Source organism: Grus americana, chromosome 4, assembly GCF_028858705.1.
Source record: "Grus americana isolate bGruAme1 chromosome 4, bGruAme1.mat, whole genome shotgun sequence".
In the NCBI taxonomy this organism is placed as follows: Eukaryota; Metazoa; Chordata; class Aves; order Gruiformes; family Gruidae; genus Grus; species Grus americana.
The window spans coordinates 52,198,111-52,213,804 of NC_072855.1; the positions used below are offsets into that span (position 1 = coordinate 52,198,111).

General features: G+C 41.4%; 1 long non-coding RNA gene across 1 annotated transcript; it reads left to right on the plus strand.

Annotated features, from left to right (window-relative positions):
* Positions 1-2,748: 2,748 nt before the first annotated feature.
* Positions 2,749-14,657, plus strand: LOC129205956 (uncharacterized). Its single transcript, XR_008576933.1, has 7 exons — positions 2,749-2,969; positions 5,095-5,191; positions 5,378-5,478; positions 6,527-6,629; positions 12,112-12,285; positions 13,623-13,762; positions 13,866-14,657. It is a non-coding gene; the product is annotated as an uncharacterized LOC129205956 (long non-coding RNA).
* Positions 14,658-15,694: the final 1,037 nt, after the last annotated feature.

A 15,694-nucleotide genomic window follows, 5' to 3' on the forward strand; every position in this document is an offset into this window, starting at 1 on the left:
ATTCCAGGAAAGTGTTGCACAATCTCAATATCTGTAGCACTTGATTTGAGCTCTTAGCACTAAGCAAAAGACTTTTGAATCCTACACAACAGAAATGTGAACACAACCTGGCCTGTTCATGATTAAGTTAGACTTAAACCCACTTATTCTTCAGTGTGCATCCCTGCAATGGTCAAATGGTGATGTTCATTTTTCATAAACTGAGTAGCGAAGACAGATCATGGATGTCAAAACCACTGATGTAATGATCTGTAGCTGTTTTGCTCTTTTTCCCTATTGGGGCACAGTCCTGAAAGTGGTCTCTTCTCAGAATTTGAAATCAGTGACTGTCTTCCTAGTCACAGGATGAGAAGGTTATTTAGCAAGTCCTGAATCACTCTTGGATTCTGAAATAGTGAAGGCAGAACCCCGGAAACAAAGTTTTGTGTTCTTATGGATAACATACATGAGGAATTGTAATTCTCAGCTTATGAGTACTGTATACAATCAACCTAACTTATGGAAGTTTATTAAAGTGCTGTTTTAAGTATTTTTGCCAGAAGAAATATTTTACCTAATTCTTAGAGATAGGTACCTTTCAAGCGAAGAGAACAAGGATTAAGTAATCCAGCTGTATTAGACCTCTGTGCCTCAGAGAAATATTGGAAATATTGATATTTAAATAGAAATGTCTCCTAGTAGCACATATTTTAAATTAAAAAAAAATATTAAATCCCTCACCAAGTCAATGGAAACTATCAGTAATTTGGTGAGGCCAAGTGTTTACTTGTAATAGGCACATCCTCATTCCAGAAGGGGAATAGTTTTCATCTTCCAGAAGATAAGGACTTGTCAAATTGGTTATCTAGTCTTGGGTGTTCAGAGTGAGACTTGTTCCTTCAGACCTTATTTCCCAATGCTTTCCAGCTGGCGTTTACTACACTTGTAGCATGGAAGTTTTGCTGTCCTCCCACTCTGGGAGCCCATGGGGGAGGTAGGGCTCTACTCAACATGCCAAATATGTCAGGCCCTTTGGAGAGTCAGAGCAGAGGCTGTATGTGAGCTGTCGGAACGTGTCCTTCGAAGGCAGGCTCCCTAGCAGCAATCAAGCATTGCAGTGTGCTTCCCATGCACAGAGGCATATCTGCCACAAGACATGGACCTCCTCATGTGACCTCAACTTATGTACTTGAGGTTTTCATTAGTTGGACAAATTTGATTAGGGCAATTTCTCAGCAGTTAAGAAATGCAGGTAAATGCAGCTGTTAGGGCTTTGTACTGGGAAAGAAGGACAGAGTAGTAGTGAAGAAGCTTCAAAAAATACAACATTTGTGTCAGGGTCACTTTCCAGGAATGGACAGAAATGAGACCCTGACCAGCTGACACAGACCTAGCAGGGAGCATGTGAAACACTGCTGACCTCAGCTGTGTAAAAGACAGAGGAACACAGAAAATGTAAGATACTTTAAGCTGGTTTGAGATTAATATTTTCCTCTTGAATACTTGTATCCTGGGTGAATATTACTTAGCTTATTGAAAGCTATCCAGTCGTTTGTAATTCCAGTCGTTCCTCCACATTGCCAGTAGGGTACTCGCCAAACTGAAGTCAGGTCTGTGGGGTTGATCACATTGACGGGCAGGAGATGTCCTGCCTGAGAGAGGCAGTGGGCTGCCTTTGCGGGTGTCACAGGGTGGTCAGACGTGCCCTGCTACGCAGCCAGTGCTTTAGGACTCCGAAAAAGGGTATATGCTTTTACAGATAATTCAACCATCAAAAGCTGCCATGATATCGATTAAATGAAATAAAAATGTGGGAGGAGATCTAAATCATCTTCTAATAAATAGGGGAAAAAATTGTTCTGCAGGCAGCAAGTTATTCCGTATCTGCCTTTTGTAAGTCCTGGTGCACGTCCTTTGAAAGAATTAGTGTTGGCCAGTGTCAAAAGCGGGATACTGTGCTGGGTGAGATTCAGCTCTGACTGTGACTTGTACGGCTTCAATATGAATAAGGAATGGTTTCAGAAGAGCTGCAAGACATGGTCATATAAATTATTGATACCTCAAAAGTCGGGCAGAGTTAAAGTAGTGTCATTGTGCCACTTCCAAAGAATATTTGTAAATCACAGAAGAAAACATAACAGATTATCAACAAATAAGCTTAAGGAGTAGTGGATAAACCTACACTGTATAACTTAAATCCAAGGTGAAAAATCAAATATTTGTTATAGAAGCACTTATTCAGGAAAGCTAAAGCAAAGTGCTCTTTGGAGTGTGTGTATGACAACTGGGACAAAAGTTAAGATGAAACCAGAAATACACTTTTCCAGCCCACACCCATTGCAATGGCTATCTGGAGTAGAAAAGATATATGCATACTTTTTGCAGGGTTGAAGCTTAGCGAAATCTTTCTCTTATTGCTAATGTTAGAATTATGTTTGTTTGAAATGAATATTTCTAGTTACATATCCATGGAAGTGCATTCTGAACTCAAATGCGTCATAGCTGAGTGCTTTACTGAATCTAGATGTAAATGAAAATCTTGACAGAGTAAACTATAAGTTCTTTAAAAATAAACTTCATTAGGAAACTCATGCTTGAGTGAATGATCCCATTTCCCATAAACATCCACTGAAATTTCCAAGTTGCTTGGAAACTGAAATTATTATTGCAAAGCAACAAAAGAACTTAACTATTCCACATGTCCACTACGTTGTAATGTCTGTACCGATTAACTTGGTCTTCCATGCTTAGTTTCAGCTTCTGAGATACCTGACTGCGCCGAAGGTGTTTCGGCTCTTAGTTCCAAGGAGGTTGAGCTCTTCTGTGGGGAAGTGCGAGTGCACTGGCAAAAGGTGCTGCTGAGGATGGATTTGAGAACAGCGCTTCTCTCCTTGTCAAAGGCTGCGAAGCCCCTGTGAAAGCGGGGCTTTTAGGCGTGCAGGAAATGCCCCCTGGCTGGTACAATTGATCACGCCACTTTGGATGATCAGGTGAACTCGTTCATTGCGTTGTTTTTTACGTGCTGCATCTTTTAAAAATAATGCTGTTTTCCACGCATACCGTTGGGGGCTAGTACAAAATATCCTGGCTGCCTGCTATCTTCTGAATACCAACACAATATGTTTTATAAAAAACATGTATAATGACTAGGCAATGAAGCAATTAATTGATTTTATAATGAAGCATGAAATCAAATAGACTTTGAGCTAGAGTTGAGAGAAGCTGGTGTCTGATCTGATTAAGATCAGTGTCATTTTCTGCTTGTTAGAGCCCAGAGGCTGCTGGTGAAGAAGTCATTAGTCTTAGTTTAGCGGTCATAGAACAGTTTGGCAGGTTTCACTTAGTGATATGCAAGCGACAGCTCAGTCTTAGGGGTGGTCAGTGCAGTAGTGGCATGTTTGTTTTGATATGGCCAGATTCATATAAAGGGGAGAAAAATGGGACTGCAAAAAACTTCATGGGATGCTTTACGTTTTGATCACAGAATAAGTTTTTTGCTGAGCTGGAATGGGGAATCAATTGTGTCCTTATGGGTAAACACGTGAGAGTACTTTGTAGAAATGTTAGACATCACTACACTCCTGAATTTCTTTGATTTTAAATCATTTCGATGCCCAGCAAACCCAAAGAAATTTCAGATGCCCAACTACTTTTGCTCTGGACTGTGGTTTGGTTTTGGTTTATGTTTTCTCCATGGTGCTTTCTACGCAAACAGTGACCTGGCAAAGAAGAGTTTGAGAGGGCAAGGCTTCTCTGCCTGGGAGATGTTTTGCATCCACGTGGTGCCCCATGGACTTGTGCTTGCACAATCAGGATGTAGTTGAGAAATGTCTTTCAAAAAATTCTTGGATTTATAGAGCGACACACAGAAATCTCAGCTCCAGGAAGTTGCATTCGTATCATTGAGTAGTAGCCTGGGTGAGGAGATGTTCTTTACCTTGCAGTATAAGGAGAAAGTGTTAATAGAAGAATTTCTAGGAGAGTAATAATTACACTCACCTGATGTATGCTACAGAAATCTCTCAGACTGAAGGGGACTATTATGAGAGAGAGCTAAGGAGGATTTGGAATTGCCCTGCACAAGAAAGTCTGGTATTTGCATGCAGAGCTTTGCTGATATGTAATGCTCGTGTTTCAAGGGTTTTTCTTCCTGGGAATCAAAGTCCTTAAAAATCAAGAATTTACAAACATAGAAATATTTTCAATCTCAACAAGATATTTTAATACTTCAAGGTTCATAAATTGCACATGACTCGAATTACTGAAATCTCCCAAGGCACTTTGTAACTTCAGTAATTATCCAGATTTTCCCATTTTTAGTGCCTTCCGGGGGTGGGCAAGGGGAAAAGTGTCCTTTTTAAAAAAAAAATCTTTTCTAGATATGTTTCCCTTACCAAAATTTTCCTGTGAATCATCTACTTTTGAGTGACTCCCACACATCAAGCAGTTCAGCCAGAGAGAAACCTGTAGTGTCATCCCTGAATAAAAATGGGAGTCACTGTATTTCCTCTGAGGCAAAGGGAGAGGGAGTTTCCAGTTGTGTTAACTGCCAGACAGTAAATCATGTCAGTCAGCTCAGCAAAATTAAATACGCTAATTGCTGTATGAGCCAACCTGAAATGAAATTTCTTGTAAAATCTGTGTTTCCCTGTTAACTGAAAATGCATTTCTGTTTGAAATAACCGCAATAAAAAGCTCTTGGTTTGTTCTATGTGGTACATCGTAGAAGTATTTAGTCCTTTGCTAAGTTCTTGGTTTTTAGCAAAACTTTGAATGTTGAATAATATTAATACATCTCTGTAATATTCCACTGATTTTTTTCCATTGCAATACTGACTTTAGAAGTTATAACTAAGAAGCAGTATTAAATGTTTTAAATTTTTAGCCGGTGTAGGAAACAGAAAAACCAGCAACATATTAAGCATAGAAAATGTCTGTGAATACATTTTGGAAGACAGCTGAAGAGAGTTCTTAAGCAGTCATGTCAAAGGGAAAAGGTATTTAGACAATCAAATATGGCTGCAAAAATTACTCCATTTAAATAATTTCAAGCATGTTAATACATTTTTAGATGGTGATAAATTTGTAGTGATTCTATCCTTCATTTACCCACAGGCTTTTAAATCTAGACTGGATGGGAATTTGCCCTTGACAGACAAGAACGTGGTGTTAAGGCTGGGATGTGAACTGTTGCAGCAGACCATTTGCTAAGGTACGATACCTGGCATCTAGCTGTGGTTTTTGAAGGGCAGACCATATGGTGTGTAAGGTGTCAATTCTTTTGTGAAAAGTCCCTCCCAGACAGTAGCACTATTTTAACAGCATAATGCGGTAGACGCTTTACTATGGGAGAAGCAAGTGCTGTCTCCATAATTCATTGTCTCTTCGCTTTTCGCAGGTTAATCAAATTTCAACAGTTCTTTATAGCCGGGTGAAATCATCACAGATCCATTCTATTTAGCTAAGTCATACTCCTCTGTATTCACATTTTGAGCTATGGTGAGTGCAAAACAGTAGGTGAGTGTAATACCATTTTACAAATGTAGTACGATTTTATGCTAGACCTTACAAACAGAACAGCGCAAGCTTTGTTAACAGACTTTCCTTGTTCTTTATAATAAGCAAGAATCCTGAGGGTTTAAAGCGTCGTGCAAATCTGTTAGCTAATATATGCCAACATGTTTTAAGAAATGTGGCTTTTACTACAGTAGTAATACTCTAATGGTCTCACCTAATTTTTTTATAGTTAACATTAAAAGCATATATATATATATGGATATTTTTTTGCTCTGAAGCAAAATTAACTTCATTCTTAAAAAGGTACAAGATAAATCTATGCTATCTATCCAAACTCATAGTTGGAAACTATTGGTCCTTTTTTGGGAATCCTTTGCATCCTATAAAATATGAAAGATGTGCACTAGCTAGCATGCTCACATTCAGAAATTCTGCTTTTATACTTCCCTCCAAAATCTACCAAATGTTCTTTTCTCCAAACCAGCAAAGGTTTAGCAGTGCATTTTTAAACTTCTGTTAACCGTGAAATTTATTTGTCAGTATAAGCACCCGGAAAAAACATAGTTTAGTTTTGGAAAGTAAATCTAAAACCCAGGCTAAGTTTGCTAGGTACTCACTTCTCATACTTTGAAGCCAAAACGTTTTTGAAATACATTTTTGTAACAGTATTTGTAAAGCTAAAATTATCAGTTTGGCACCTGGTTAAGTGTGCTGAGTCACCACTTTCAAACAAAAATACTTTATAATAATGAAAGTAAATTTTATAAACCAGAAAATGTTCTACGTTTTGACTGTAGTAGATCTTTTAATGAGTCAATTCCTTAAACCAAATCAGTGGCTGTAATTTTTCTGCCGCAAAGGAAAAAAAGATGCCTTTATCAACTTCTCCTCTTTGACTCATTCTTCTTTTCAGTTCTGCTGGAGATGCATTTTGCCCACAGTCTTTTCATATGATGCATGACATCATTAGGAAATACCACATCCAGAAGCAATCATACGGTATCAGCTCATGCTTACAATTCCTTTCCAGATGTGACCGCTTCATTTAGGTGGATGTAGAGCAGCTGTGGGATTGGATGAAAGAGTTAAGAAATCCTGTGGAGAAAGCAGGAGGTTCTCCAGGTGACCCAAAGGTAATGGTGATCAGGGGGCGGGGAAATGCTTATGCCGGGAAGAGACTGTAGAAATCATTATACATGCCAAATCTGTCAAGACTAACAATTAGTATTAGCAATGTTAGGCGGTTATCATCAGATCACAGTGAAATAGTGACAGCAAGTTTAACGAGATGTTTATGTAGTTAATCCTTTGGTTGATGTATGGTTTACAAAGCACTACAACGGTAATGAAAATGTCATGCCTTCAATGAGGCCACTTAAATGAAATAAAAACAAGTCGGTGCACGGGTAAAATTGAGGTTGTACAATTTTGCACGGTACCTCGCTACGCACCGTGCTTTGTCCCTGTTAGACCAAAACAGGATCAGGGAGGTCTGAAATGAGAGGTGCTGAAGGAGACAAGAAGCAGGGAGAAGACCCAGCCTCAGCTGCATCTCAGGCAATGCTGCTCAGAGGCAGCCAGGGTGGAGGTGGCTGTTACACTGAAAAGTCGGCTCTGAAAGACAGTGCCTGGGAGGGAAATGGGTCTGGGGGCGGCTGTCTTGGCTCTGTGGGTGAACAAGGTCACGGGTCAGCTTTGGTAGGCAAGACGGGACGGTGGAGATGGCATACTTGAGTCACCAGCCCGGTTTCCTGGACCAAGATGTGCCACAGGGAAATTCTTTATCAAGCTAGAAGGACAGACTGAGGTTAGGTTTGTTCTAAGTGTTGTAATGTGTGTGTTTTTCTTTTCTAGCTTTTTCATGCTCGAAATCCAAAATTTAAACATTGACCCTATTGAATAAACTTGGGGCTTTTTCTTTTATTTTTTTTTTTTTTTCTCTCCAGCATTTAAAGTCAAGTCAGGTGACTCATGGGTTAGGCTTTCCCGAGCTCCAGGGCATGTGTTTCCCATACCACTTATGGGTAGGAAAGCTGCTTTGGGACTCAGCAGTATTATCGACACACAATGTGAAACAACTCCCAGGAGGATACCAGGCAGTCAGATGCTGGAAGAAGTTTTCCAGTTGTTGGGAGGCTGAAGCACGCCTGGGCAAGGACCGATGGGAGCTCCTACGTCAGCTGCTTGACCCTCTCTGGTCATGCTTAGCCAGTGCGAGGAGCCTCCCTAGCAGAGGGGAAGAACCGCAAGCGGCACCCAGCAGCAGACAGTGGAGACAGCCTCTCAAGGGCCTGTGTCACATCCCTGCCCAAAAAGGGACAACTGCAGCTGACCCGGTTATTGCAATCTACTGTGTTCTAATTAACTGAGCAGCCGCAGCTATGCTGCTAGCCTATTTCAGCTGCAAATTATCATGTGTGAAAATACATTGAAAAGGAGATCTGGATACGCAATGGATCAGGAGCAAAGACATGAGCAGCTTGTGTCGCTCAGCTGAGTCAGGAACTCACGAGGCTCTGGTAACACTGTCAGGCGCTAGTGCTTCCCTGTTTCCTGAGAGGCATTCCCACCACCAGATGGTCCTTCAGGATCAGTAGGTCATAGACGTCCAGCTGCCTGCACAAAACCATGTTTCTTCACCATCCAGCGTTGCTGGGATCTAGAGAGCCTGGAATATTCTGATCAAATCTCCATTTATCAACTCTTGTTGCTGTTAAAACTCGCAAATCATTTGGGATGCAAACAGTTTGGTTGCACCAAACTACATCCTCAGCTATCATCTCTGTGATCATTATTTCAAATCTTTATGTAGTTATCCACAGCTACAAAGGAGACAGAAAGCAGAGGGTTTTCTGTCATTCCGTTATAAGCCCTGTATAAATACGACCCTTTTGGCCGATTCATGCTTGAGAGGGCTGCTTTCTGAAGAGCAGCAATAAAAGACATACAAAGATGTTACATCCTGTATTTGAATAGTCTTTGCCTGTTTCTATGTTTGACCATATTCTTTCCTACCCCTTAGTTCCTTCTCCAATCTGCTGCTCATTTCTGCTTGTCACAGTCAGACAGAGGTTGCCTTGTGCTCTCATTTTTTTCCTTATGATTCCTTTGTGTAATGACTTTCACTTCTGTCTCCAGCTTACCAGACCAGCCAACTGGTAATTCATCTCTTACTTTCACTTCTTTCTTCCCCTTTACCTACCAGGTGGCCTTTTTCTGGCTAGCTTTTCAAAGGCTTAATCTGCTGGCCATTTCATCTGGTACTTCAGTTCCTTATGGTTACCTTTTGTAGCTCTGATCCTAGACCCATGACCCTCTTCTGAAGGATTCAGTTGTCTGTGGTCCAAGACCTTGCCGTGATACAGCACAGTTCTAAAACCTTGGCTCAGACTTCTGAGGAAATTGCTTGATTGTGAGAAAGTACAGAGATGAGAGCCACGTGAGATAAGAAAGGTAAAACTGCAGGCAGAGGCAAGATTAGCAGCTCAGGTGTTCAAGGGAAAAAACCCACAGCGATATGAAGAGGTATAAAATCAAAGGAGAAGACGGGGAGCTGGAAGTTGGCAGGTCAGCAATATCAAGGACCAGCCTGCCCAAGGCGTGACGGAGGCTGGCCCTTCCCCACTCGCCCAGCAGATCCGGCGGCAAAGGCTCAGCAGACATCTAACCGAGAGGGGAAAGCCTATTAATCCTTACCCTAGTAGCTCTTCAATCCTAGCTAGCTAGTGAATGTATTAGCGAGTACGTAACCATTTTGTACTTTGAAGTTGCGTAAGGGCTGCTCACTGAGCTTCTTGGTAAAAGTTGTCCGGAGAGGGAGAGCTACACAACACATACAGGGTTTTGTCTCGCTTCTAAAATCTGCAAAGCAGTGCCATGAAACATGAGCTGTAGCGATTTGTTGTTGTTGTTCCACAGCCAGTTTCTTGTGGCCTAATGTATTACTTCGGCACTGTCAAGTTGCCAAAACCCTTCTCTCAGGACGTTGGTTGTTACTGTGCGCTCTCCGTACGAAACCTGACCTGAGCAGATGTCACTGGTGATGGAACGAAGTACTGTTTTCCAGTCACTGAATGTAGATCTAGGGCAGCATACTAGATATCCTGAGGGATCCCGGGCTCTGTTGGCAGGCAGCGCTGACTTGGGTTTATCTAACCTTCGTGTTGAAATTCAGAAGCCCTGAGCGAGTAATCAAATATTTGGTTCCTAGCACAGCGCATTACTCTGCAATAACTTGTAATTCCTTTTGGCAGTTAATTGTGCGAGCCTAAATCACCACTTTTGCAAGCACCTCAATATCTGCTCAGGGTCTGTTGATTCCTGGAAAATGTGTTTCCTTCAAAATTGGTGGTAGATTCTCATTTTCTGTCATGACTGTTAGCTACTGCAACACCCAAAAGCCCCAGCAGGGGCTTAATGAGAACAAATCTGGGTTGGGCAGGCTTAAATTTGGGGATTAAGTGGGGGAAAAAGTGAGCGGAGTGAAGAAGTTAGAAAAAGAAGGGCCAATACTCTCAACAAAAGGCTAACAGTGATTCGTTCCCAGAAATAGCTCTCAGCAGCAGCGTGAAAACACGATGAGGCTGTGTTTTTAATGCATGCGTGAAGATCAGTGCTGTAGACCAACTTCTGTTTTCACTACCCTGACACAAAAATATAAACCCAAATGCAGCTTGTGATATAACAGTATAATTTAGTTCCATGACTTAAGGAAAGTAATTTGTTACTCAGGTCCCAATGGCTAAAAGAGACACTGACAGGAGGAATAACAAAACTGAATTTATATGAACTTAACGGTGTAGTTGGACAAATACTACAACATTAAACATACCCGAGAGCTCACAAAGCTATGTTGTCTGCCCGACAGAATCTGCATTAAGCACTGTCTGCTTTGGTCCCTCTGAAGCAAATTTGGTAAATTATTCTTGTATTCCAGTTATAAAAATGAATGGTTCCAGTCATTCCTTGAATGATGGCAATACACCGTTTTAACTGATGGAGTGGGCAAGAGAGAATTGGATGATTTATCTGGATCTTTTCCATCTCTGAATTTTTGGTTTCTCACTGTTCTACTCCTTTCTTTTCATCTGGAAATGAGTTTGGGTAGAATTATAGCTGTTGCTAAACCTCAAAGACACGTGCCTTGCTGCCAGAGTGTATATCTGACAAAGAAGCATTTAGTTTCTTTTCTTTGTATCATTTGGGGAAAAGATGGGCGAAAATACTTGGGAGTATTGGCAACAGCTTAAAAAGAATAAGAGAACTGAAGAATTTATTTAATACTGTTTTCCTGTTATCCTACGCAGTTATATTTCTGGAGTTTAACTGTAGCAAATCTTACTTTACAGTCTAACATCCCCTTATGTTTCTGAAAGAGCAAAAAAATGTTTTCTTCTGTAGGCCAGCCTTCTCCTGAGCTGAACAGTCAGATGGAGAGTTCAGAACTGCAGTTGCCAGAAGAAATGATCAGTAAAGGCACACTTAACTTCAGCAATAAGAATTATTCATTATATTAGGAAATGGTTTTTTTAATTGAAATGAATTTTTATCAAAGTGTGTGTATATGCATGCACACGCCTGCAGGCACTCCCAGCAGTTCAGCGTGTGTAATCTGACCTGCTTATAGCTCTAATCCAAAATTTTCTGTAACATTTATGCATGAAATTGTGGTTTAAACAACCCCCCCTCTATTTAAAATGCTTAAAAGAAATATGAACCCTGTTTCAGATATACCTGAAATGGTCCTCAAAGTAGCCTTACGTTATTCACCATATCTCCTGACAAAAATCTTTTAGCCTGTTGTTTTAATATCTCATTCCATCTGTTTCTCTCTCTGCAGTTTTGAGCTTTGGGGAAGAAATATCTATCCCTGAAACCACCTAGAGCTGATAGCTGCTTTTACATTCTGGATAGCCCTTATTCACTGTGTGTTTGGGGTGAAAAAAAGTTTAATTTCAAAGCTTTCTTCATGAATTATTTCTAGAGGAAAGAAAGCTCTGTCTCTTTCTCGGGGAATATGTACCTTTGCGTTTTGGTTTCTGTGAGAAATGTGGGAAAGCAGCTCTGGAAGCAGCTGTTCTGGCTGATGGCTGTTGCAAAGGGAAGGAGGACACCAGCTGGTCGCAGGAGCCCAGGCACCTGAGCCCTACACCTACCTCCTTCGTGGTATTCATCAAGTCTCTTCGCATGTCTGCCCTGCCCTTAGGAAAGGGGTTTTATCTCAACCGCTTGATTTTAGCGAAGTGCCGGATTTTCAGTAGTATCTGTTTTGCTGAAAAAGGTAAGTGCACCCTGATGACTTCTGTACCAGATGGGATAGGGATTACAGAAACTCACGTGGCGTTAGACCAAGAAAAGCCCAGAAATGGGCTCAGTCCATAACAGAGAAGAGATTATAGACCAGAGATTGTATGGCAAAGGGAAGAACAGGGGTTTGAGTAGCCTTTTTTTGTTGTTTCTTCTGGAAAAAAAATGTGAATTTAAGTCTTAAATTTCCTTCTAAGGTGTTTCTTTTTTTTTCTGGAGCAGAATCGAAATTTGTGAAGATAAAAATCACAGAAGATCCTGCCTGAAAGAAAGATTAGATAATTTGAGTTTGTTTTTCTTTAATTTTAGCACCTGCATTTGAAAACCAGTCTCAGATTCACATGTCAAATTGTCATCCGGAAGGTATTACTGATGGCTTATTTTGACATCAGAGATGAAATCCAAGTTTCTTCTCACTTCAGGATAAATGTATTGTTACGCATCTAATTCAGTTACTGCACACTATTGCTTCTGTTTTCTGAGGTAAGAATCAACAGTGTTTTTTGTATTTGCCACTGAGTCTTGAAGATCTTTAAGACAAGACTCTAAACAACATTTTGAAGGAGTTTGTAGTTTAAATTCCATTTCATTCTGGGTCAGCCTTTATTTTAGGACAATTTTATGTGAAGAGCAATTCAAAACACAGGATTATTGGGTCTAAAATGGCTGAAGGAATTGTTATTTATTGGGTTTTGCATCACAGTACATCTTGAGAGCTTCTGAAATGCATTACTATCTCATACCCTTAATTTTAATGGGAACTGGATTTTAGTTCCCCTGTTTTTGAGAGTTGGCTGGGGGGGGAACAGATCACAACGAAGGGACCTGCAGAGCTGGAACTGGTGTCTGATCACCGAGGTGCTGTCTGTCTGTCAGTCAGGGCAAAGCTCAAGAAGGTCACGTCACACGTGCTTCCATCGCCGTGCTCTGCAAAGTGCCACAGTTGGAACACGTCAGACCATTACCTGCCAGCACACCGCCTGGCGCACGCAGAGCCCATGTCGCTGCATCACCAGGGACCGTCGGAGCTGCGTTAGGTGCTGTGGTGGATCCCCTGGAGCCGACACTTAACAGGGCAGAGCACTTTCTGCTAAGTGGTCGGGGCAGTAACATGGCTGCTGCTGCCTAGCATGTATTCCTTCTGGATTTTAACAGCTGTCCCTGTGGCTCTTCAAGGACGTGCCGGTCGTAGTTACTTTGCATCCACGTATATTCTTCCCTCCTTTAGCATATAGAAACTGAAGACCTATGAAGGCTTCCTTGTTTCCGTGTGTGTCTCTTCAAAACGGTGTTTGAATTAGCGAACCAATACCAAGTTTGAGAGTTTGGGGTTGGTTTTTTTTTTTGTCCTCATTACCAAAAGCCCTTGTAAGCGTTGATAGGATTCCGATGCATTCAGCTTCCAGGATGAAATTCTCCAGGTTGGCTTTTTGCACAAAAGGATTTTGTTTTAAGAACTTAAAGTGTGAAAATGTTTCTGTTTATAGAAATAAGTCACCTTTGACCAGAAATGGAAAACTTCGATATTAGAAGATAACAGTACAACAAAAAAAATGTCTGTGTGGCTGTCGCTGCCATGACTTTGACAGCAAAAGTTGTGACTTTTAGGGTTTTTCCATAAGTTATTGGAGAAAATATTGTGATTGAATGGGGCCAGAGGAAAACTTGTGAGTTAGTAAAAAATCAGAATGTCTTTCCTCTGGAAAATTGTGGTATCACAAAATGTGTTTTTTAAACAAAATGTGTGTTAAAAGTAAAAATACTGTATTTTGTTTACTGAAAGTTTGTCAAACACCCATAATTTGGCGTTGGTTTAACAGGATTGGTGGCACAGCAAAGATGTTGATTTGAGGACCCTGTGCCAGGACAGGTCCATTTCCATTCAGTTCAAACAGCCGTTCTAGAGGGTGCCTAACAGTGCTAGGAGCAGCAAGCAAGAGCCAGGACTCCTGTCCCCCAGGTGAGTGTCTCCCCAGGGGACTGTGAAGTTTAATTCCTCTTCCCTTACCCTCTGGCCCTTTGACACCTGCATTACTTCCTCTGCCGTTGTCTGTCTCCAACAGAGATGGTCCTTGGCTGTGGCTTGGTGCCAAGGCCCCTCTCCCTCCACGGCCGTGAAGACTGCAAGACGTGGCTAAAAATCCTCTACCGTACTTGAGAAAATGAATGTCCTCACCTGAGGAATGAGACTGGGAGTGGATCTTGACTGGGTTGTTCTTTCCACAGAAAGGACTCTAGGAAAGGATGAAGCTGGGATGAAAAGTCACGGCTGAGTCCTGGTAACTCATTTCTGCTGGTGGAATGTGGGGATAGGAGGGATATCGGCCCCTATGGGGTAAGGGGGAGGAGGCTGGGAGAAGGGGATAGCAATTATGCCAAAGCCCCTGTTCCAGCAGTGGCCACCACTTTAGGTATCTCCAGCTTCTCCCTCTCAGAGTGACAGCAAGCAAGGGTTTCTGTAGGCTTGGCATAAGCAAAGAAGAAAGAAAAGACAAACGCATAATTACATTCCACCGTTGGCATTAACATGTGCCCTCTGTTAGTTAGGGAGGAGAAGAAAAGAGTCAAGCTTGTACAGCTTTACACTTTTGCTAGTGAAATGACCTGTACATAAGATGTATCCTAGATAAGCAGTGCCATGTCATCATCTTTGTCCCTCTTGAGCGAACTGTAACAGTGACACACACATTCCAGTCCTGTGATTGAGCCTAACCTGTACCTCGACGTTAACTGGCTTAATTCATATCCTAAAGCTTAGGTTATACTTTAGATGTTCAGCTATTGAAAAATTGTTGGTTTTCCATGATGACTAACCCTACCTGAGAAGCACTTGACTAGGCAATTTCTTGAGAGCTTTTCTAAGCCCCTAAGTTTCTGTAGTTCTTTCATTCACAAGAGAAGCTGGCCTGGCCCATGCTAACTCTTTGTTTTTCCTTGCAATTAAAATGTTTCAGTGGCATGTGAAATATGTGAAACTTTTCAGAGTTTTCAGAAGCTCAATAGGATGACATTGAGTATTTGCACTGCAGTTTATAACAATCCCGAGATTAATTCCCAGATCAACCTTGTAGCTATTTTAAACCAGTGGAAGATACGGATTGCTGAATTAATCCATTTTGCTCATTGGCATATGATTCTGTTCCCATTTTTTATTTCACTCTTTCTTATTCTACAGCTCAAAACACATTTCCAAACATGCCTTTGTGTCATCCCAAAATGAACATGTGACTGTAGATTATCCATCAATCTTTGACAGCCCATCCTTTCTTTTGGTCCAATGGCAAATCTGGAAAGGGCTTTGGATGCTCTTTCTTTTCCTTTTAAAGCTAGAATACACCAGTTCAGTGGCCATGTATTTCTCTTTCATTACACTCTCTTCTTTCTGCCAGTTTTTTGGTTTTTTGTTGTTTGTTTTTTTTTAATATTCACGCTCTGCTCACCTTGTTTTGCACTCTTCAGTGATCATAGCATCAGTGGCCACAAGTATGACCATAATTCCTTAAGAGGACTGAGATCCCTGACAGAACTGTGAGAGAGGCAGAGTGTGAAACTCACTCCCATCCCATTGAATCTGTAGCCTGGGGGAGCTTTTTGGTGCTAGTCTGCTTCCTTTGCCATTCTAGGTAACAGTCCTTAATGTACACTGAATTTAGCCTGCTTTGCTACCCTGCATTGCTAGTGTTTCTGAGGAGCTGGCCAGGGAGGCTGTTGTCAGACCCACGTGCCCTAGGAAGCAGCACTTGTGCGTTGTCTGTTGGATGTGAAATACCTTTGAACCTTGCTGTGTTGCCAGAAGTCATGGTTTTTTTTTTCTTTCCGGAGTGCCTATGTTCAGGCTGCAATGAAAGAAAGATGACGTTGGTGAAGGCTCGGATGATTGACCGCTGGGTCT